Source organism: Crinia signifera, chromosome 1 (assembly GCF_055691185.1).
Source record: "Crinia signifera chromosome 1, ASM5569118v1, whole genome shotgun sequence".
Lineage (NCBI taxonomy): Eukaryota > Metazoa > Chordata > Amphibia > Anura > Myobatrachidae > Crinia > Crinia signifera.
In genome coordinates this window covers 265461953-265484356 of record NC_139217.1, presented here as the reverse complement: position 1 = coordinate 265484356, position 22404 = coordinate 265461953, and the positions used below count along the sequence as shown (strand labels likewise).

The window sequence follows — 22404 nt, the reverse complement described above, 5'->3', positions numbered from 1 at the left end:
AATGACAGTTAAACATCCTGTTAAACACCTGTATTAGCAATCACCGAAATTAGGTAATGCAAATTGAGGCTCTGCTAGAACTGCATACACATAAACACTGCTTAAACCTCCAGATTCACAGAGAAATACTGTTGTGGGGTTAAATAGCAGACAAAATGGTGATGTCACAGGATAGAAAGGTTAGGTTTAAGCTACGGCAACAGATGATATAGAGTCACACATATTTTTCGTAATCATGGGTATAGAAGGTGACAATTAAACATACTGTTAAACACCAACAATTAGCAATCAACAATATTAGGTCAGATAGTTGGCCCGTGCATAGCATATATGCCAAATCAGCTGCTGTTATGCAGATTGCGGCTCTGCTGGAACAGCATACATATATGTACCGTTTAAACATGCATCTATTACTTGGCCCAGAGACGGCGTGTAAAATGATGGTGTTAGAGGCTCACAAATGTTAATGACTACACACGATGCAGGTGCACTACGTTACCAGTGCTGTAACTGTTACTGCTGTTTGGCAGGGGGAATGACCGCTCGTATTGCGGCCGGGTGTTTGGAGTGGAGGCGCATGAACACGTGATCACCCTGGGAAGGGGGATGGCAGTGAATGTCCCCCTTTGTTGGGGGGGATTGCAGGCTCGAGCCTGCTTTACCTTCCTGCTGTTGAAGCGCAATGGGTGCCGGAGCGGCGTGTCCTTCCTGCTATTGAGGCGCAGCGGGTGCCGGAGCGGCGTGTCCGGGATGAGACGGTGGAGAGGGAATCCTCAAGGGGGTGTGTCCGGCGCGTCAGACACGTGTTTCGCTTGACGCTTGGTCACTGACGCGTGGAGGGGAAGGGGGAAGCCCGTCTAATGACGGAACTTGCAACCAATCAATGGGCACCGCCGTTGATTGACATTAGGCGTGGCCAATCGGAAATGGCCAGTGATGAGATCAGCAGTTAATCTGCGAGTCGGTGCGGGGAAAATCCTGTGCACTACGTAGGATGCAGGCGCAGTATAGGAGGGGGAGACCCTCTATTATGAGTAGTAGTTCCCCAGGATGGACTGGGAAATTGAGCTGCATGATATGCAAAGTAATAAACCAGTTGCCGAACTGCACTTGATGAAGAGCTGAAAACAGCTAAGAAGGGAAAAGGTGTGTTTAACAGGGGATATGCGATGAACCCTGTTGAAAGTTCAGTAAATCAAATTTAATATGCCATAAACGCTGTTAATAGGTAAATGAAATAAAATGTAGCTAAAGGGAAGAAATGTGCTAGGGGAATCATTAGGGGGGGTATGCAATTAACCCTGTTTATGCTGGTACATTGGTAAATGAAAAAATGAAAAAACGACATTATGAAGAATTGATAGTAATGGTATCTAAATGCATGTATGAACAGAAATAGTGATGAAAAACAAAAAACAAAAAACCTAGTGGTCGTGGTAATAAGAAAAATGAGAAAAATAATGTTAACAATGATAGACAACATTTTTAGAGGAAAAATAATAATAATAATAATAGACAAGGTAGTCTTTATAAATAGGAAAAAATGGCCTTAATATTAGAAAACATTTTGCAGAGCATCCGTGTGCTAATAGAATGATTGGCTTAATCTGGAGACTGAAAAAGGAGGAAACAGTCAAGTACCAAGTTACTGATGTGTGAGAGGCGATGGAATGACGTGGAGTTAGCCATCTAGATATAATGATTTTTGTGCACTCCGTCAGTGCTATTCAGGGTAACCGTATGGTGGCTGAATGAGACATGCTCCTTATCTCCCGTAGGGAGCGGGGTGGTGATATAAGTTGGTCTCAAGCCATGATATATACACACTATATACAATGCAGAATTATAATGTACACTTATACATCTGGAGAAGCCTAGTAGAAATTGTACAGTTATAGGTATGAACCTATGTCGGTCTAGTGCCGGGAAAATTAGGTTATAAGTCATACAGTCTTAATAGTACTGTTGAATAAGTACATGGAGCAGGTTATATCATAGTACCCGCTAGTAACGGTGTCTCAAAAAGCCTTGTATGAGAAGGGGTTGCGAGTGGCGTATGGATGATTCAAAATTAGGTTGGAACGGGGTTTACTGAAGGAAGGCACTGTAGTTGATACCCTCATTGAGGCCATTAGGTGCAAGTGTCCCCAGTTGAAAAATCCACCAGCTCTCTCTTCTCAATAGTGCTTGGTTGATGTCACCACCTCTCCTGCCTAAGTGAATTTGCTCAAGTCCAAAGAAGCTGAGTGCATTGGTATTAGAGTCATGTACTTGCTGGAAATGGCGGGCAACTGTAGTGATGGTTTTAAATTTTTTTCGGTCATTAGTTGCATTTCTTACATTGCCTATGTGTTCGAGGATTCTCTGCTTAAGAGGTCGTGAGGTCATCCCTACATACTTGATTTGGCATGGGCAGGTGATGCAATAGATCATGTTGGTACACTTGCAATTATGGAATCCCCGGATATTGATGGCATCACCATATCTGTCTGTTATGGATGTGATGTTTGTGATGTGAGTGCAGGCTTTGCATCCTCCACATGGATAGCTCCCTGTCGTCACGGGTTTATTCGGTTGTTTGGCTACGAAGTGGCTGTGAACCAAATTGTCCCTTAAGTTTGGGGCCCTACGCCAGCTCATGTCAACTTTGTGATTAAGGCTGGTTGCCAGATCATCATCTGATAGCAGGACATGCCAATGTTTTTGGATAATGTCAGAGATTTCTCTCCATTCGTCGCAAAAGTCACCCACCATCCTGATGGTTTTGGTGTCTTTCGGGGTAGGTTTAGTGCGGAACAGCATTTCGTCCCTTTCGATGGTTTGGATTTCTCTTCTGGCTTTTTTGATAGTTCTTTTCGAGTAGCCCCTTTCTTGCAACCTTATTGACAGATCCTTGCATTTGTCCTCGTAAACAGAATCCTCTGAACAATTGCGGCGAAGTCGTAAGAATTCTCCCTTAGGGAGATTTGTCTTAGTTGGTGGGAAATGGGCGCTGGTGTTATGCAGTAAGCTGTTAGTTGAGGTTGTTTTCCTGTATAATTCAGTCGATAGGATGTTGTTATCTCCTCGATAGATGCGGAGGTCTAGGAAAGTGATACTGTCTCTGCTCCATTCGTATGTAAATTTCAGGTTGAGATTGTTATTATTAAGTTTATGGATGAAGTCGGTGAGATGCTGGTGAGAACCCTTCCATATGATCAGGATGTCATCTATATAACGCATCCAGCTGTGTATGCATTCAGTGTCCATTTCCTCCTGAAAGACAAACTCCCTCTCCCACCATCCAAGGAAGAGGTTGGCATAGGTGGGGGCACAGGCTGCCCCCATCGCTGTCCCCCTTCCTTGGATGTAGTAGTGGTTATTGAAAACGAAATAATTTTTGCGTAAGACAAAGTCCAGTAAGTTTAACAGAAAATCATGAAAGTCAGTCGTGCCCTCCATTTCCATGAAATACTTTACTGCTTGTATTCCTAAATCATGTTTGATGCAGTTATATAGTGATTCTACATCGAGGGATACAAGTAGGTGGTCCTCCTCCAAATGAACATCGTGAAGTTTTCTCAGGACATCGGCTGTGTCTTTCGTGTAAGACGGTAAACTGGTAACGTGATGGCGGAGGTGTACATCAAGAAAAGTACATGCATTCTCAATCAGGGATCCGTTTCCAGACACGATTGGTCTCCCGGGAGGTTCGTTCAGATTTTTATGTACTTTGGGTAGTAAGTAAAATGTAGCTATTCTGGGATTAGAATTTTTGAGAAACTTGTGTTCTGATTTGGTGATGGTCCCGTTGGCTAGGGCTCCATTAATGATTCTTTCATATCTTTCAAAGATAGGACAAATGATACCTCCACTGAATGGACCACACGTGAACTACAGGCGATTCAGGACCTGGAAGACCTTCAGACCAATGAAGAAACCGCATTACCCAATAGATTCATTTGTAAGAAAAAATCGACTTTCTTTCCAAATGATACTGTATGTCCTGAAGTCAAAGTTTTTACTAAATTAGTATCTCGCGACCTGGATAATCTCCATCACAACAGAAAGAAGAAAATGAGATTCAACACTAACTTAACACACTTGGAAACCAAAGCTATAAAAGAAATTCGAGAATGGCAGGATGTACAGATAAAGCCTTCGGATAAAGGTGGCAACATCGTTCTATGGCCAACCCAGATGTACCTCAAGGAAGTACACAAACAACTAGATGATAAAACATGCTACCTGAAGACACCCTTCGATCCTACCACCAATTTCCAAACGACATATGAAAGAATCATTAATGGAGCCCTAGCCAACGGGACCATCACCAAATCAGAACACAAGTTTCTCAAAAATTCTAATCCCAGAATAGCTACATTTTACTTACTACCCAAAGTACATAAAAATCTGAACGAACCTCCCGGGAGACCAATCGTGTCTGGAAACGGATCCCTGATTGAGAATGCATGTACTTTTCTTGATGTACACCTCCGCCATCACGTTACCAGTTTACCGTCTTACACGAAAGACACAGCCGATGTCCTGAGAAAACTTCACGATGTTCATTTGGAGGAGGACCACCTACTTGTATCCCTCGATGTAGAATCACTATATAACTGCATCAAACATGATTTAGGAATACAAGCAGTAAAGTATTTCATGGAAATGGAGGGCACGACTGACTTTCATGATTTTCTGTTAAACTTACTGGACTTTGTCTTACGCAAAAATTATTTCGTTTTCAATAACCACTACTACATCCAAGGAAGGGGGACAGCGATGGGGGCAGCCTGTGCCCCCACCTATGCCAACCTCTTCCTTGGATGGTGGGAGAGGGAGTTTGTCTTTCAGGAGGAAATGGACACTGAATGCATACACAGCTGGATGCGTTATATAGATGACATCCTGATCATATGGAAGGGTTCTCACCAGCATCTCACCGACTTCATCCATAAACTTAATAATAACAATCTCAACCTGAAATTTACATACGAATGGAGCAGAGACAGTATCACTTTCCTAGACCTCCGCATCTATCGAGGAGATAACAACATCCTATCGACTGAATTATACAGGAAAACAACCTCAACTAACAGCTTACTGCATAACACCAGCGCCCATTTCCCACCAACTAAGACAAATCTCCCTAAGGGAGAATTCTTACGACTTCGCCGCAATTGTTCAGAGGATTCTGTTTACGAGGACAAATGCAAGGATCTGTCAATAAGGTTGCAAGAAAGGGGCTACTCGAAAAGAACTATCAAAAAAGCCAGAAGAGAAATCCAAACCATCGAAAGGGACGAAATGCTGTTCCGCACTAAACCTACCCCGAAAGACACCAAAACCATCAGGATGGTGGGTGACTTTTGCGACGAATGGAGAGAAATCTCTGACATTATCCAAAAACATTGGCATGTCCTGCTATCAGATGATGATCTGGCAACCAGCCTTAATCACAAAGTTGACATGAGCTGGCGTAGGGCCCCAAACTTAAGGGACAATTTGGTTCACAGCCACTTCGTAGCCAAACAACCGAATAAACCCGTGACGACAGGGAGCTACCCATGTGGAGGATGCAAAGCCTGCACTCACATCACAAACATCACATCCATAACAGACAGATATGGTGATGCCATCAATATCCGGGGATTCCATAATTGCAAGTGTACCAACATGATCTATTGCATCACCTGCCCATGCCAAATCAAGTATGTAGGGATGACCTCACGACCTCTTAAGCAGAGAATCCTCGAACACATAGGCAATGTAAGAAATGCAACTAATGACCGAAAAAAAATTAAAACCATCACTACAGTTGCCCGCCATTTCCAGCAAGTACATGACTCTAATACCAATGCACTCAGCTTCTTTGGACTTGAGCAAATTCACTTAGGCAGGAGAGGTGGTGACATCAACCAAGCACTATTGAGAAGAGAGAGCTGGTGGATTTTTCAACTGGGGACACTTGCACCTAATGGCCTCAATGAGGGTATCAACTACAGTGCCTTCCTTCAGTAAACCCCGTTCCAACCTAATTTTGAATCATCCATACGCCACTCGCAACCCCTTCTCATACAAGGCTTTTTGAGACACCGTTACTAGCGGGTACTATGATATAACCTGCTCCATGTACTTATTCAACAGTACTATTAAGACTGTATGACTTATAACTTAATTTTCCCGGCACTAGACCGACATAGGTTCATACCTATAACTGTACAATTTCTACTAGGCTTCTCCAGATGTATAAGTGTACATTATAATTCTGCATTGTATATAGTGTGTATATATCATGGCTTGAGACCAACTTATATCACCACCCCGCTCCCTACGGGAGATAAGGAGCATGTCTCATTCAGCCACCATACGGTTACCCTGAATAGCACTGACGGAGTGCACAAAAATCATTATATCTAGATGGCTAACTCCACGTCATTCCATCGCCTCTCACACATCAGTAACTTGGTACTTGACTGTTTCCTCCTTTTTCAGTCTCCAGATTAAGCCAATCATTCTATTAGCACACGGATGCTCTGCAAAATGTTTTCTAATATTAAGGCCATTTTTTCCTATTTATAAAGACTACCTTGTCTATTATTATTATTATTATTATTATTTTTCCTCTAAAAATGTTGTCTATCATTGTTAACATTATTTTTCTCATTTTTCTTATTACCACGACCACTAGGTTTTTTGTTTTTTGTTTTTTGTTTTTCATCACTATTTCTGTTCATACATGCATTTAGATACCATTACTATCAATTCTTCATAATGTCGTTTTTTCATTTTTTCATTTACCAATGTACCAGCATAAACAGGGTTAATTGCATACCCCCCCTAATGATTCCCCTAGCACATTTCTTCCCTTTAGCTACATTTTATTTCATTTACCTATTAACAGCGTTTATGGCATATTAAATTTGATTTACTGAACTTTCAACAGGGTTCATCGCATATCCCCTGTTAAACACACCTTTTCCCTTCTTAGCTGTTTTCAGCTCTTCATCAAGTGCAGTTCGGCAACTGGTTTATTACTTTGCATATCATGCAGCTCAATTTCCCAGTCCATCCTGGGGAACTACTACTCATAATAGAGGGTCTCCCCCTCCTATACTGCGCCTGCATCCTACGTAGTGCACAGGATTTTCCCCGCACCGACTCGCAGATTAACTGCTGATCTCATCACTGGCCATTTCCGATTGGCCACGCCTAATGTCAATCAACGGCGGTGCCCATTGATTGGTTGCAAGTTCCGTCATTAGACGGGCTTCCCCCTTCCCCTCCACGCGTCAGTGACCAAGCGTCAAGCGAAACACGTGTCTGACGCGCCGGACACACCCCCTTGAGGATTCCCTCTCCACCGTCTCATCCCGGACACGCCGCTCCGGCACCCGCTGCGCCTCAATAGCAGGAAGGACACGCCGCTCCGGCACCCATTGCGCTTCAACAGCAGGAAGGTAAAGCAGGCTCGAGCCTGCAATCCCCCCCAACAAAGGGGGACATTCACTGCCATCCCCCTTCCCAGGGTGATCACGTGTTCATGCGCCTCCACTCCAAACACCCGGCCGCAATACGAGCGGTCATTCCCCCTGCCAAACAGCAGTAACAGTTACAGCACTGGTAACGTAGTGCACCTGCATCGTGTGTAGTCATTAACATTTGTGAGCCTCTAACACCATCATTTTACACGCCGTCTCTGGGCCAAGTAATAGATGCATGTTTAAACGGTACATATATGTATGCTGTTCCAGCAGAGCCGCAATCTGCATAACAGCAGCTGATTTGGCATATATGCTATGCACGGGCCAACTATCTGACCTAATATTGTTGATTGCTAATTGTTGGTGTTTAACAGTATGTTTAATTGTCACCTTCTATACCCATGATTACGAAAAATATGTGTGACTCTATATCATCTGTTGCCGTAGCTTAAACCTAACCTTTCTATCCTGTGACATCACCATTTTGTCTGCTATTTAACCCCACAACAGTATTTCTCTGTGAATCTGGAGGTTTAAGCAGTGTTTATGTGTATGCAGTTCTAGCAGAGCCTCAATTTGCATTACCTAATTTCGGTGATTGCTAATACAGGTGTTTAACAGGATGTTTAACTGTCATTATCTTTACTTATGATTAAGAAACAGATGTGACCCTTCATCACCTGCGGATATATCTTAAAACCTAAATTAGCCTATCCTGTGACATTGTCTGTACAGTTTGCTATTCAACCCCACTACAGTATTTCTCTGTGAACCTGGGGGTCATTATTGTATAATTTATGAGACTATCACAGGGTGTGGAGACTGTCTCAGGGTGACTACTACCCCCAAACAGAACCTCCCCTGCAGGAACCCAATTGTGGATCGAACCAAAATTGTTCTGTTCAATAAACAGTGTGTAAACAAACCCCGGGGTGAACCAGGTGATCAGACCTTCCAATTCCTGACACCTGGAACACTATCTTTCATTGGACCGAGGGTACATTCATCCCCCTCTCTCTCTCTACATTTGTTTTCACTCTTATTCTTACTCCCACCAGCGCTACTCTCTTAATTACTTTACCTTACAGCCATACCCCACTGAAAGCGCCTGGTACCATCCGAACCCAGAAGCTAAACAGTGTTGGGCCGGCCCAGTACCTGTCTGGGGAACTAACAGGGAATAGTCGGTGCTGTAATCTATTATATCAGTAGAGACCAAAGCGCGGTGAGAGTTTAAGCCTTATTGCTATACTTGCTGTCCCCCAGCTTTCCTTTCATTCCCCCTATTTCTTACATCCTCAGAACACCTAGGGAGGTGTGTCCTGCGCCATCACAACTGTCATTTTCCTCCACGACTAACAATTTCCTATATGTTAATATTGTGTATTTCAAGAGGAACAGTTGATGTATAATATGAAATAATTTTCGCTGTGCGTATTCATAAACCCAGTATTGGTTTGGGTTTCTTTTTGATTTTTTTCCCTCGAAGTGGAGGGACCATACCTTCATTTTAAATGTTGTATCAGTAAAAGTTACGTTTTAATATGTAGACATCATTACTTTCGCATTATATATTTTGTCAATTATTTATAAGTGTGCCCCAAAAAGCCTTGTCGGGTTCCCTTTCGAGTCACCTCCAGACTCTATTTTTTTAGACCTACCTACGGGATCAAGATAGGTAAGTATCAGTGTGTGTGTAATGTATGTATTAAACTTTTATTTTTCAGGTGTCAGTGTGTATTTATTTAACTATTTTTTTTACTGTGGAACTACAAGACCCTTTAATGCCCCGCAGGCTGGGACTTGTGGTTCTCCAAGTCCCAGCTTGCAGGGGAGGCTTGCTGGGACTCATAGTTCCACAGTTTAAAACAATAGTTTATTCATCTTTTTTTTTACACCAAGATCAGCTCGATGCCCACCGCTCAGGGGCATCGAGGACAGCTCCAGGCTTCAGCCTGGTCAGGTAAGTCCTGGAGGGGGGGAACCCCTTTATTGGGGGGGTCCCCACTCCACCAGGGCCCCTGGCCAGGCTGACTGGTCAGAGGGTTAATGCTTTGGCCGGGGGGACTTGTATAAAAAGTCTCCCCCCGGTTGTGGCGTTACCCTGCTGGCTGGTTTGGCCTGGGGCTGGTTCTTAAAATACGGGGGACCCCTAGTCATTTTGTCCCCCGTATTTTGGGAACCAGCCCTGGGGCTGGTTGTTAAAAATCGGGGAACCCCTATTTGTCAGGTTCCCTGATTTTTAATTACCGGCCCCGGCTCTTTCAGCCTGGTGCTGGTTACAGCTGTGGGGGGAACCCCACGCTGTTTTTTTTTTATTATTTATTTAATTTTCAATTTTTTTTACACCTTGCAGCCTGCACGGATCTGACTGATCCGTGCAGACTGCCTCTGCTAATTCGTATTAGCGGCCGTATATACGGCCAGCTAATACGAATGGTTACACCATCGGAGGGTTACAAAGCAGTCGTATCTGACTGCTTTGTACATTCCCCTCCGGAACACGACTTTGCATACGACTGAAACAGTTGTATGCAGTCGTAGAGAAAATACTAATACGAAAAACTAGGTTTTTCATATTAGTAAATTTCCCCCAATGTACTAGTACATATATTGCTCTAGGTGGCCGCCTATTTAGATGTATTGTCTATATTTAATGTTTATATAATAAATTGCAAATTATTTGCTTTTAAATACAAACAGTCTCCATTGTTTCTGATCATCTGAAATCATCCATGGCAAGAGAGAGGTTATTTTATTAAAACAGCGCAGTCTCCTATTCCTTTTGGAATACAATATTTTTCCTTGTATATTTCCACAGTCAGTGATTTAGTGACCTGACGTGTGGGTGTATACAATTTTTTGCACTGACACTCGTGTATTTGTTGAGAACTGCAGCTTATTACACACATACAAGTAATACTGTATATACATCATCCAATTATATATTTTACTTTTTTCTGTGTGGTCAATTAGCGCCCAAATCCCCCTCTGCTGTTCAGGGGGTATAAGAGACCTGGGAGCCTCTCTATGCATGCCCAGAGTGATGTTGCCAAAGAGAAAGAGAGAAGTATGGAGAGAGATAGGGGGAGAGAGAAGGAGAAGGGGCAAGCAGTAGAGACATTGTAGGAAGGGGGCATGGACAGAGATGACCAAAGAACCATATGGGGCATAGACATATGTGGTGGCATTAATGGACAGATGGACAGACAGAGCACAGAAGGGGGTATAGAAGAGTGGACGGGAGGAGCATAGATGGATTAGCTGGAGAGGGCATAGACAGGCAGACATGGCTGGACCATCTAACTATACAGGGGAAGCAGTTGATATGGAGTTTAGTGGATTGGGGGGGGGGGGGGGGAGAACCCCATGGCACCATCCAAAATGTATTATCATTTATTATCTTTTTTTTACTGCTGCGTAGCCATGTTTGGGGCTGGACAGGGTTCTTACTAGGAGAGAGGAAGGAGGCTGGAGGATGGAGGCAAAGCCACTTGTTCTAGAGAATCCAGTACTGTGGCTGTTCCTGCAGTACCAGCGCAACCACACTCACGGATTCTCTAGAATAATTGTTTTCGCCTCCTTCACAGTAAGTACAATGCCAGGCCACAAACCCGGCAGCAGTAATTCAAATTAAAAAATGAAGACAAATATTTATCTGTAGATATGCCACTGACGTCAATGCTATATGAGGTTATACATATATAGTATATATATGATGTCTGCCCTCAGCCATGTTACTGTATTCATTTGTTTACTGTCAGTGGCCAAATGACTGGTAACTATTTGCATGTTATTTGAAGGCTTGCTATATTCCTCTTGTTATTCCTTTGCCGGACCCACATAGTCATCACTAACCATTACATTCCATTATCTTTCAGTCTTAAAACTAAAAACACTTGGTTTTCTGCCTTTTGCTGTGGAACAAATGACTTTATCAATACATATATTTATCTCCAGTGCAAAATATATGGTCACCTCATGATTTGCTGTGATTGAGGAGCCTTTTTGCTAAGCATTGTTATTTCAGGCACCTCTAAGCTATTTATCTGAGTGGACCATCAAGTGTTATTTAGTGACAGAAGGTTTTTAACTGAATGGCGCCAATTTCTAAAAGCATTATGGTTTTTGGTATAGAAAGGTCCAGCTTTAAGCCCTTCTGGGGTTGATGGGGATTGTTAGAAGTAGTTTCTGCAGCTTTCAATGTCCCCCAAGCTGCATTTCTGTCCACCAACAAACAATTGCAATGGCCTAGGAACCACGTAATGTACACTTGTCATTCAGACCAAAGCGCTTCCTCCATCATGTGAGGGTCATTATTCGCTAACCAGCTGCAAAATAATCCTCTATTCTCTGAAACAAAAAGTGGGTAATGGAAGCTGACAGCTGTGTCTAAAGTTTTCCATTCTGTTATGTGGGTACTAAAATCACTTGTGGAAAGATTTCCATTTCTCTTGTTTTGTATTTCGGGACTTTCAGTTTAATTTCAAAGTCACTGGCTACATTTCTAATAATTGCCACATTTTATTCTGTAAAGTATTTGTGTCAGCTTGTTTTACTTTTATACTAAATATAAACATTTTAATGTTTCTAAAAATTGTGTATGTCTATGTTCCTGCATTGCTTGAGGAACATTGTTGAAAATAAAGATTCTGTGGAAAGATCGAATGGGTACAAATGCACCCATTCATACCCATGCACTCTTAATTATGATCGGGACCCGGCATCCTAATTTACAATTCGCTGAATTTGGCTGCTTTGCCGTATTTATGTATGGCAAGCTCAGCCATATTTGGCTCTACAAATGAGTAAACCATTGATAGTACTTGGCCATCATAGGCGAATCTAGAATTATGGTAATGGTTGGTCCCAGATGTAGACATAATGCAGAATAAATTTGAAGCCAATCATTTGCCTATTTTGATTTTTACTACTTTCATCAGCCCGGTACCCAGGGGTTAAAGTGAGGGGGAACGGCGTGGAACTGAGTTCCACCACCTCTAATGGTAGGGGGAACTGAGTTCCACCTCTACCACAGTCCTGAAAAGTAATTCCAACAGAAAAGCCTGTCCCAGCGGCTTCTTCTTCTGGTACGGCGTATGTAATGTAAAGTTAAGATGAACAACTGTGGACATTATGTGTATAAGGGGCATTACTGAGTGGTTTAATATGAATCAAGGGCACAACATGCGGTGTAATGTGTTTACGATTGTGCTACCATGTGTTGTGGGACCATTTTCCCTTTATGGGTGGTAGGGCACAAATTCCCTGGCACTGGTCTAGGCTCTGCCTAACGGGGAGGGGGTCATTGTTAGGGAAACAGAGTTCAACCACCTCTCCAGGTCCACTTTAAGCCCTGCCGGTACCCAATGCCCAAGGGTACTGGGGACAGCACCAGGCTTCAGCCTTGGCAGGTAAGTTCTGGAGGGGGGTTCCCCACTCCCCCAGGACCCCTGCCCAGGCTGACTGGGCGGTGGGGTTAAAATTTTGGCAACGGGGCCTTATATAATAAGTGTCCCCCGGCTGTGACCCTGCTGGCTGGTTGGGCCTGGGGCTGGTTTTTTAAATACGGGGGACCCCTATTAATTTTGTCCTGTATTTTGGGAACCAGGGCTGGCCCTTGAGGCTGGTGCTGGTTGTAAAAAATACGAGGAAGCCCTACTCGGTTTGTTCCCTGATTTTTTACAACCAGGGCCGGCTCTGTGGCCCTGTTTACAGCCGTGAGGGGGGATCCCACGCCGTTTTTTTATGTATTTTTAATTTTAACCCTTTTTAACACATTGCAGCTCAGTCAGATCCGTGCAGGCTTCTACCAAAAACACGTCAGGAAATGAAGTGTATTTTCCTGGCGTATCTGGCCGGCAATTATTGGCCATTTATCGATAATTAGCGGCCGTATTTTAATACAGGCTCTTAGTAAATTAGAAATCAACATTCTTTTGAATGGTGATTCCTGTCTTATTCTATTGATGGTGTATCCATTCGTATTTGTAAATACAAATACGAATGTGCCATCGATACGAATACGAATTGCCGTCATTTCCGGGATAGTAAATCCCGAAAATACGAATGTGTAAAAAATAGGTGTATTTCTGGATACGAATATGAATTTTTTTTACGAATTTCCTTTTGTAAATTTCCCCCTATGTGTCACATGATGTCAGCACCTACCCCCTTTTTGGCGATCTGCGGTGGGAATAAATGTCAGTTTACACTTTAAAAAACGAAGGGCAGAGAAATAAATCTATGCTGTGCGACCATCAAACAATTTCTCTCCAATTGAGACGCATGCGAGGGATGTGTTAGTATTCAAACACATCCCCTCGCATGCTATTGATGGGATTCGGGTGCCGGGGGGGTGGGCGTTAGGGCATGCTGCAGCGTTTACCTGTTCACTAGGCTGGAAACATACGCAGCCTAGCGAATAGGTCTGAATAAGGCCATTATTGTATACACCCTCTTGCAGTCAGTTAGATGCTAAAGTATCACTGATATTAACATTAGCACATTGTGAATAGACACCTTTATCTGAAAAAGATGAAGTATTTGCTGTTGTAGAGGGAGACAAGAGTCTAGTGGATCTAGGGGCCAGGTAAATGCATCTTCTTTGAAAAAGTAGTATGTAAGGATTTTCAAAATAACTCTGGCTTGCTAAACCTTCATTTGGGAGATGCCAAACACATGAAGAATTAATGTAGGAGACCATTTACTCTTACAGTAATATATATTGGGTTTTGCATTAATTTGGGTGACAGCAACATTTATAAGATTCAATATTAAGTAAGGTTTTTTTAAGTTGGTGTACAAATATACTGCAAATGCGGCCAGCTTCTATGGGCTGTTTCAGCAATATCCTATACAAGTGAAATCACAGTCCCAGCACCTGTACAATACAGATGACAGGCATCAGGACCAGCGCATGAGAAGTACCGACGTAAGTACTGCACATGCGCAGACTCCGGATTTTATAGGCTGCCACGCAGCAGAAATTAGAGGCATTCCAGAGAGAGGGAACACCTCCCAATGGGACTGCCTTGCAAGTGCAACAGTGCCACCTATACCACCTAGTCCCTTACAGTGTTTCTTACAGTGATAAGGCTACAGGAACATGTGTCTTCCATAGAGGGGAACTATTTATTATTATAAGTAAAAGGAATAAAAAGGATTAGCGGTACTCTTTACCTAGAACGGCGCCCACGATGTCCATCGCGGTCATCGGGGGTAAAAAATCGCGATTTCGCGATTTCCCATAGGGATCAATGTTAAAAGTGTCAATGGACGCGATTTTTGTGTTCAATGCCTCAATGCCCGCGATTTTTCCATAGGAAACAATGTTAAATGGGCCACAGAGCCCTAATAGTCCCCCTGAAGCCAGAAATGGCCCCCACAATTGTTAACGCCACCCCACGATCAACGTGAACCCGAAGCGTGGCGAGCGCAGCGAGCCCGCGAGGGGCGGCGGTACGCGTCCTCCGACCTTTTCATACCCCCACTATCCAGGTCGGCGTGGAGTTGAGAATAGAATAGTGTGGCGAGCGCAGCGAGCCACCGAGCCCGAAGCATGGCGAGCGGACGCGGATACCTTCACAGGTAAACGCGTCCCTTCGCGGGCTTCACAGGTATCCGCGTCCGCTCGCCACGCTTCGGGCTCGGTGGCTCGCTGCGCTCGCCACACTATTCTATTCTCAACTCCACGCCGACGTGGATAGTGGGGGTATGAAAAGGTCGGAGGACGCGTACCGCCGCCCCTCGCGGGCTCGCTGCGCTCGCCACGCTTCGGGTTCACGTTGATCGTGGGGTGGCGTTAACAATTGTGGGGGCTATTTCAGAATTCAGGGGGACTATTTGGGCTCTGTGGCCCATTTAACATTGTTTCCTATGTAAAAATCGCGGGCATTGAGGCATTGAACACTAAAATCGCGTCCATTGACACTTTTAACATTGTTCCCTATGGGAAATCGCGGGCATCGCGTCGCACCCGTTTTTTAGTGCATGCGATGGCCGCGATGCCCGCGATGGGCGCCGTGCTAGGTAAAGAGTACCGGATTAGCTGTCATTTACAGTACCTACTATAATTTTCTGTGAATATTTTACAAGGGAAATATACATAGATATGTATAAGTAAATTTGAAGAAGACAGATGTGTAAGATACAATGGGAGGCAATCAAGTTCTCCAAATTAAGAAGGTGGATTGTCCTTTTGAATTAGAATTTAAGCATTGGAGAAAAAGACATCAGCAAGTATTTATTCTTGTGACATTTCAGACTTTAATACCAATTTAGAACTAAATTCCAATACTTGGAGATGGAGTCCTACCAGCACAGAGGCATGGGCTCACATCAGACATCGCAGTCATTCAGCAAAGCAGGGGACCGCTTCATATTCAATAACTAATGGTACTTCATTTCTTTTAAAACAAACAGTTTTCAGTAAGCTGCTGCTTTTGTTTTCAGTTCATGTTTATTTCAAAAAAACATTTCTGAGAGAAACTGAGGGCTGTGAATATTTCCATATCAATCTCTCATTGTATGGGGTTTGATACACAAGTAAAAAGCAAAGGCAACTTTTTCAAATGTTTTACTCATGGCACAGCTTGCATAATGCATGATGTGTACAGGCAATATTAAAAGTTTCTACCCTTTTTTGTTTCAGGATATATTAAGTAAAAGCAGGCAAGGACAATGAAGGTGGTTGTGAATCCTCATATTCTCTTCTAGGCCTCAGACCTACCCTTTTAAATGTTGTGACAGATATCCTTTTCCTTTATCTTAAAAACAGGTTCAAATAGTGTAATTGGGCTTTTATGTTTCACTTTGACAAAAATTTCCATAGTATTTTTTGTTTATACTGTATATATTTTTGTACAAGGACACCATGAGCCGAGAGCCTGTTAGGGAATTCTTTGTTAAATTGCTGCTTCCTGCTATCTCTAGATTATGTGCTGTCAAGTTCCATTGCCTAATAAGGTTGTTGGAAACTGTTCCATGCCATCTTGCTCCACAAATCCATACGCCTCTAATGTTTTACATTATGTAAATGAGGAACTACATTTTTGTGTTTACAGATATGCAGTAGGTTTACAGCCTTTCTCTGTCAGATTTCAGTTGATTTCTTTTTAAACACCATGCTTATATATATGATTTTTTAGTTATCCTCATTGTTTGGTCCACTACAATCTGGGTATTAAAACAGACATATTTACCACTCACTCAAATGTCTGACATGACTCACTGCATTTTAAGTCCAGTTCCATCAGTGCTGTGTGTGCTCAGCCCACAGTACAGTTGTATACCAGTTGCTCCTGTGCTGGGTACAGAAATCCCTGCCTGTCATTTCTGCCTATCAGCCCCAGTGTCCTGTGGCTTCCATACTGCTGGAAGCAGCCATGTCTGTCCAAGTCAGCTGTCCATTTCAAGCCAATCCAGAGCATTCCCCAGCCCTGCTAATTACCCAGCCAATCACCGTTCACTGGCTCCAAATTGCCAGTGCTACTGATTGTCTTACCTGTATGGTCCTCTCTCGCTCTCTCTCTAAGCTGCTTCCATATATCCTGTTCCAATGGACACTACTCCAGTCTAGGACCTGTGCAGCTCACCTGCCTTCACCGGTGTTCCACATCGATAATCGCCTCCATTGGTGTTCCGTCATTGATACTCAGCTCCTTCGGTGTTCCGCCATTTATACTCACCGCCATCAGTGTTCCGTCATTGATCTTACCTCTATTGCTGTTCCGCTATCGATCTCCAGCTCCATCTTTGTTCCCACTATCAATCTCCAGCTCCATTGGTGTTCCGCCATCGATATTCACTTCCATGGATGTTCCTTCATCAATCTCCACCTCCAGCGGTGTTCCGCCATTTAACTCCGCTCTGTCAGTGTTCACCCATCGATCTCCAGCTCCATTGGTGTTCCGCCATCGATCTCCTACTCTCATTGGTATACCACAGCATCAGATCTCCACCATTCTCATCATCTAGCTAAGAAATAAGAAGTAAAATCTGATTGGTTGCTATGGGCAACATTCCATCTTCAATAGAACTCCCATCTTACTAAATTTACTCCGAAGCCTCACTCTTTTTTATCTGTGCAGCCATACTAGTAACACACAATTTGTTGCAGAATGCAAGTAAAATAAAGCAAAAAGATGTGCTCTCTTAGTGCACATAATTGTAAGTTGAGACACAACAAAGACTCAAATCATACTGAATAAAAGCCCTCAGTAACGTATTGCAGGAGAGCACAGGGGGTTGTCTTGCAATACGTCCTAATGGTAGAGGTCCTTCACAAGCATCCCAATGGTTACCAGTGGGATCAATACAATTCTGAATTCCAAAAGGCAGTGACTTGGGGGTGGCTTTCATCAACAGGCTTGTTGGTGGTTGTGTTCGGTGGCCTTCTGAGCAGCTATTGAGTTGGTGCATTCAAGGTCTGCTTGATGTTGCAACAATCTGTGCAGCCGATTAGTGCCTCCATTGGTGGATATTTCAGAAGGCAGACCATCAGCGATAGCATTAGTTAAAAGAAACTGGACTGCTATAATTGCTGACTTTATTGAATTTTCAGATTTAGCCTGTGTTAAGTTGGCTACACAGTGAGCAATATGCCATCCTGTTGGGTGGATTGAACTGGCATATCAGCTACATCGCTCAGTTTGTACTGGTAATATGCATGCGATGATGCAAAAATTGAAGTGCAATAAATCACAAACCTGACGATATCGCTAGCAACGTCATGCATGGTAATGAAAAACATCCTCCATTAACATCACTCCAGTGTGTAAGGGCAATCCGCGCTGACGGGGATTCATTCTGATGTATGAACAATTCCCTGTCGCACCAGTGTGTGCCCAGCTTCTCATAGACTTGGAGAGATAAAAATTTAGCACCTATTTTGGAAGCTGTCACCCAAAAAACTACTTCTGTAATCCACAATCCAAGATTGAACCACAACAGAAGGAGGGGTGGACATCTGCTTTAAGAAAGCACATAAACTTACGGTCCATCCTATGGAAATTACTCGATGATTTGAGTGCCAATGATCGGCAGCTATTGCCAACCTCTTGTTAGTAATTATAGTACCTCAATATTTCTTTAAGATCTAATCTTTATGAGCTACAATATGTGAAAATGGGTGTAGAAGTTGAAGAGGGTAATTATCCAGTGCTAATCGCTCCAACTCTATTACACTTATTGTTCAACAAGAGGCATTCTTTATATTAATCGCCCATTTTTAAATTCAGAATTAAGTTTATGTTGCACACTTCAATGTGATCATTGTTATTCTCAGCGGAGATTTCTATCAGCACTTATTCCACTTTCTGTCCAATAAGTGCACAGAGAATGTTGCCTGCATCCCTGATGCAGAAACCGCCCACAGGGCAGTGTTTATTTCCCAGCTTACAGAGAATAAAATATCATTCCGTTAGATATGCTGAGAATCTTTTTCATGGTCTAAATCATTAGGATATCATTTTAGGTCTGTTTTTTCCACCTTATCGAAAAACATCACAACTGCTAATTCATTTCTTTCCTTTGGCAGTTTTATCACAAGATACAGCCTGCTTACTTAATATATCTCTATCTCATTGTCACAAACTATGTGAGCAGACTTCAGAAATGTACAGACCATGGGCCTTATTCTGGTTGGTGCGTATATTTCCAAATACTTTCGGATGGCGTTTTTTAGCCGTCTGCGCATGCGTGGGGAACGCTATGCGCATGTGCCACGCATGGTCTCCGTACTTGTTCTCACTAATACCGTACAGAAATGTGCACCGCAATCACTCGGGAAATATGGGCGTATTATGGGCATCATTCGGAACTACACAGGGGCGTACTTTCAAAGTGGGCTAAACTGGGCGGAAACATGGGCGGACACGAGGGAGTGCACTTATTTTGGTAGGCATGCATTCGGACAGCACACCGAATGCACACGAACAAAAAGGCAAGAAATATGCGGTGTCCATAAGCAAGTATTGCTTTGCGGACACCACTCGTTCATGCGCTAGGCAATCGCTACGCCTAATCAGTACAACCAATGTCAGCTGAACACAATACAATCCACTCCTTTACTCATTACTCATTAATTACACGCTTCTCACTGCTTCAATTGGAACCATTGCAGCTTCAATGGACCATTACTAAACACACACATAGATGCTGCACTTTTCACACACTTTTACACTGCAAATAATGGACACAACTTACTATTAATAATAGAAATAGACATGTCACTTCTACATGTATCAATTAAACCACACATTTGGGGGCAAAAAAAAAACATTTATTACAAGAACTTCTTAAATAAAATGGAAACCGTAACAAATTAAAAGGTACCATGGCAGGAATATAAAAAATAATATAGAATAAATACATGAATTTGTGACATACATAGCCACAGCAGAATCATTAGGAACACATCAGGTGGCTTCACAACAAAAGTATAGCACCAACACTTCAAGTACAGCAGACAGTAATGCTAGCTGAAAGAGGGCAACAGGGGAACCAAACATGACATTCGAAACGAGGGCAAATGTGAGTACCTTCCGCACGGGATTGGACACAGGAAGCTGACACACACAGCTCAATGAAAGATTTGGGAAGACATAAGGGTGGAGATTAATGCGGCCACAAGTTCATTTGCGGGCACGTTTGCCCCTGGTAGGCTCCTTGCCACGTGCAGCAGCTCTTCGGCCATGGCCACGGCCACGTTCGGATGGTGGCCCAGGTGGAGCAGATGCTGGTGAGGGGGGGGATGGTGTTCCGCCTCTGCCAGCAGGGAGTGCTGCTGGTGGGAATGCACCAGAAACGGATGACAATAGGACCCTATTGCTGGCAACTAGCTCCACCATAAGCTCATTATGGTGGAGGAGGAGGTCATTTTGGCGCTGGGCTTGATCAGCCAGCACCTGCAGGCTAGCAGCAATTGATTGCTGGGTGGCAGCCATAGCCTGCAGGCTCCCAGCGATAGTCTGCTGGGTGCTGACCAAACCCTGCATGACCTCCTCGGTCCTACGCATCCGCTCTGATGCCAAGTCTCCCTGCTGGTCAATATGGGAAAGCACCTGCACCCACCTGTCGAATTCGGCCTTGGCCGGTGGCTGGTGCTGCTGCACGGGCGTGGCACTGGTGGCAGGTGGCACAGACTCCTCCACCTCCTCAAGAGATTCTTCCCTAAGAGGTGGGGATGCTGGTGAAAGAGAAAATTTAAATTACAACCCATTCCAAGAAAATTAGTACCAACTACTTATGGCATGGCAAATAATTACCTTCAACAAAAGCAGCAAAGACTTCCGCTGGGGCCTCGCTATCCATGGTGCTCACCCCCCGGACCTCCTCTACTGCAATGCAGCACTCTGCCATCTCCTCCAGGGGGGTGAGCTTCAGCCGGCCTGGCATGGGGCCAGCCCCAGAGGTGTGGCTGTGTTCCCACCGCTTGGTCAGTTTCTTCTTGAGGTTGGTTTTGAAGTCGTGCCACCTGCAATGAATGTTTACATATTACTACATGTCACTCCTCATGTTTGCTGTAGCACCCAGTGCAATCTGCAACAGATTACAACATGTGCTTCATCACACCAAACTTACATAATAGTTAAATGGGAAACCAAGCCTTAGAAGATACACTCAGACTCACCCTACAATAACTATCGATTAAATGACATGGCAATCATGTCCGTGGCTCCAGCCAACGTGACCAGCCATTGGCCAACTCCATCTAACATGTAATGTCAACATTAGTGGTCTTGTACTTCTCAAATGTAACACACATGAACTTGCCTCTTCTTAACGTGCTCCGCCTCACGAACTTGTGGAGCTACCGCATTAATTTCCGCCGTTATGTCCTCCCAAATCTTCCATCTCCTTGTGTGTGTCAACCTGTCCTGTGGACACTCGATCCAATCCCGTGCGCGGGGTACCAGGATGGCAAGCTCCTGCGCTTCGAATGCCATGTTTCTGCTGCTTGGTTCCTCTGTAGGCCTCTTTCGGCCATGCCCACGGCCATGGCCACCTGTCGCTGTACTCGAAGTGCTGGCCAGGCTACTCTGTTGGGAAGCCACCTGTTGTGATCCCAATGATTCTGCTGAGGCTGAAGATGGGCCAGCTGCCGATTGGCCTGATGTAGATGGCCCAGCTGGCTGCTCTTCTCCCACTGGCTGGTCTGGGTTGAGGGAGACATAGGTGGTGTTGGAGTCCATGCGGGCAAACAGGTCCAGGCACACCTGCTCTTCCTCAGATGAAGATCCAGCCATGTTTGCAACAACTTCTTGCCTTTCTAGCACAACTTTAAATACTATTTCTTTAATTGGCATACATCAGCGACACCCTGCGTTCCGTGCGGCAGCGTCACGTATGGCAGCGTACGCCGTGCTGTTTGTGCGGCGCATAGGCCACGCTGATAGTAGCGGCAATTCCATTGTGCAAAACCTGGCGTACCTTCAAAGTCTAATTTAGGTGAACTGTTGTAAGATTTGCTATAATGGACACCTCCAACGTTATGAAATCATAAATGCAATCTGTAAATGTTCATTAGTACTGTGCTATTGTTGAGATTGTCCATAAAAAGTAAGTAACCCAATCCATTTTCAAATCCGGGCCAGAAGTCATGCAATAGTGATCACTGATGTCATGCACAACACATGTGCTAGGCCTATAAATAGTGCTTTGCTACTTGGTTCATTTGTCTCCAGAGCTGTATTGGGCCAGGGTCTAAGGTAAGCTCTCCCATGGTCCAGATTGTTGGGACAGCAAAGGCTTGTTAGCATTATAGAAACATGTTACCTGCCCACCATTTTACTCACAGCTGTTAAACCTGTGTGTCACCATATAATGGTGAACTACATGTCCCAGCAATACTTGGAATGTGTCATTTGTTTTATTGATCAGTTGATCACACCTATAATACTTCATTAGTGTTTAGTTGTTACATGTTTTAAAGAGA

The 22404-nt window shown here is 43.8% G+C and overlaps 1 long non-coding RNA gene and 1 pseudogene across 1 annotated transcript in view; both read left to right on the top strand.

The window, feature by feature from the left end:
- LOC146028247 (uncharacterized) overlaps positions 1-22404 on the top strand; it is a 78754-nt gene that overhangs the window by 39754 nt on the left and 16596 nt on the right. The gene's annotated exons all lie outside the window — the stretch shown is intronic.
- Positions 8547-8665, top strand: LOC146038265 (5S ribosomal RNA; annotated as a pseudogene).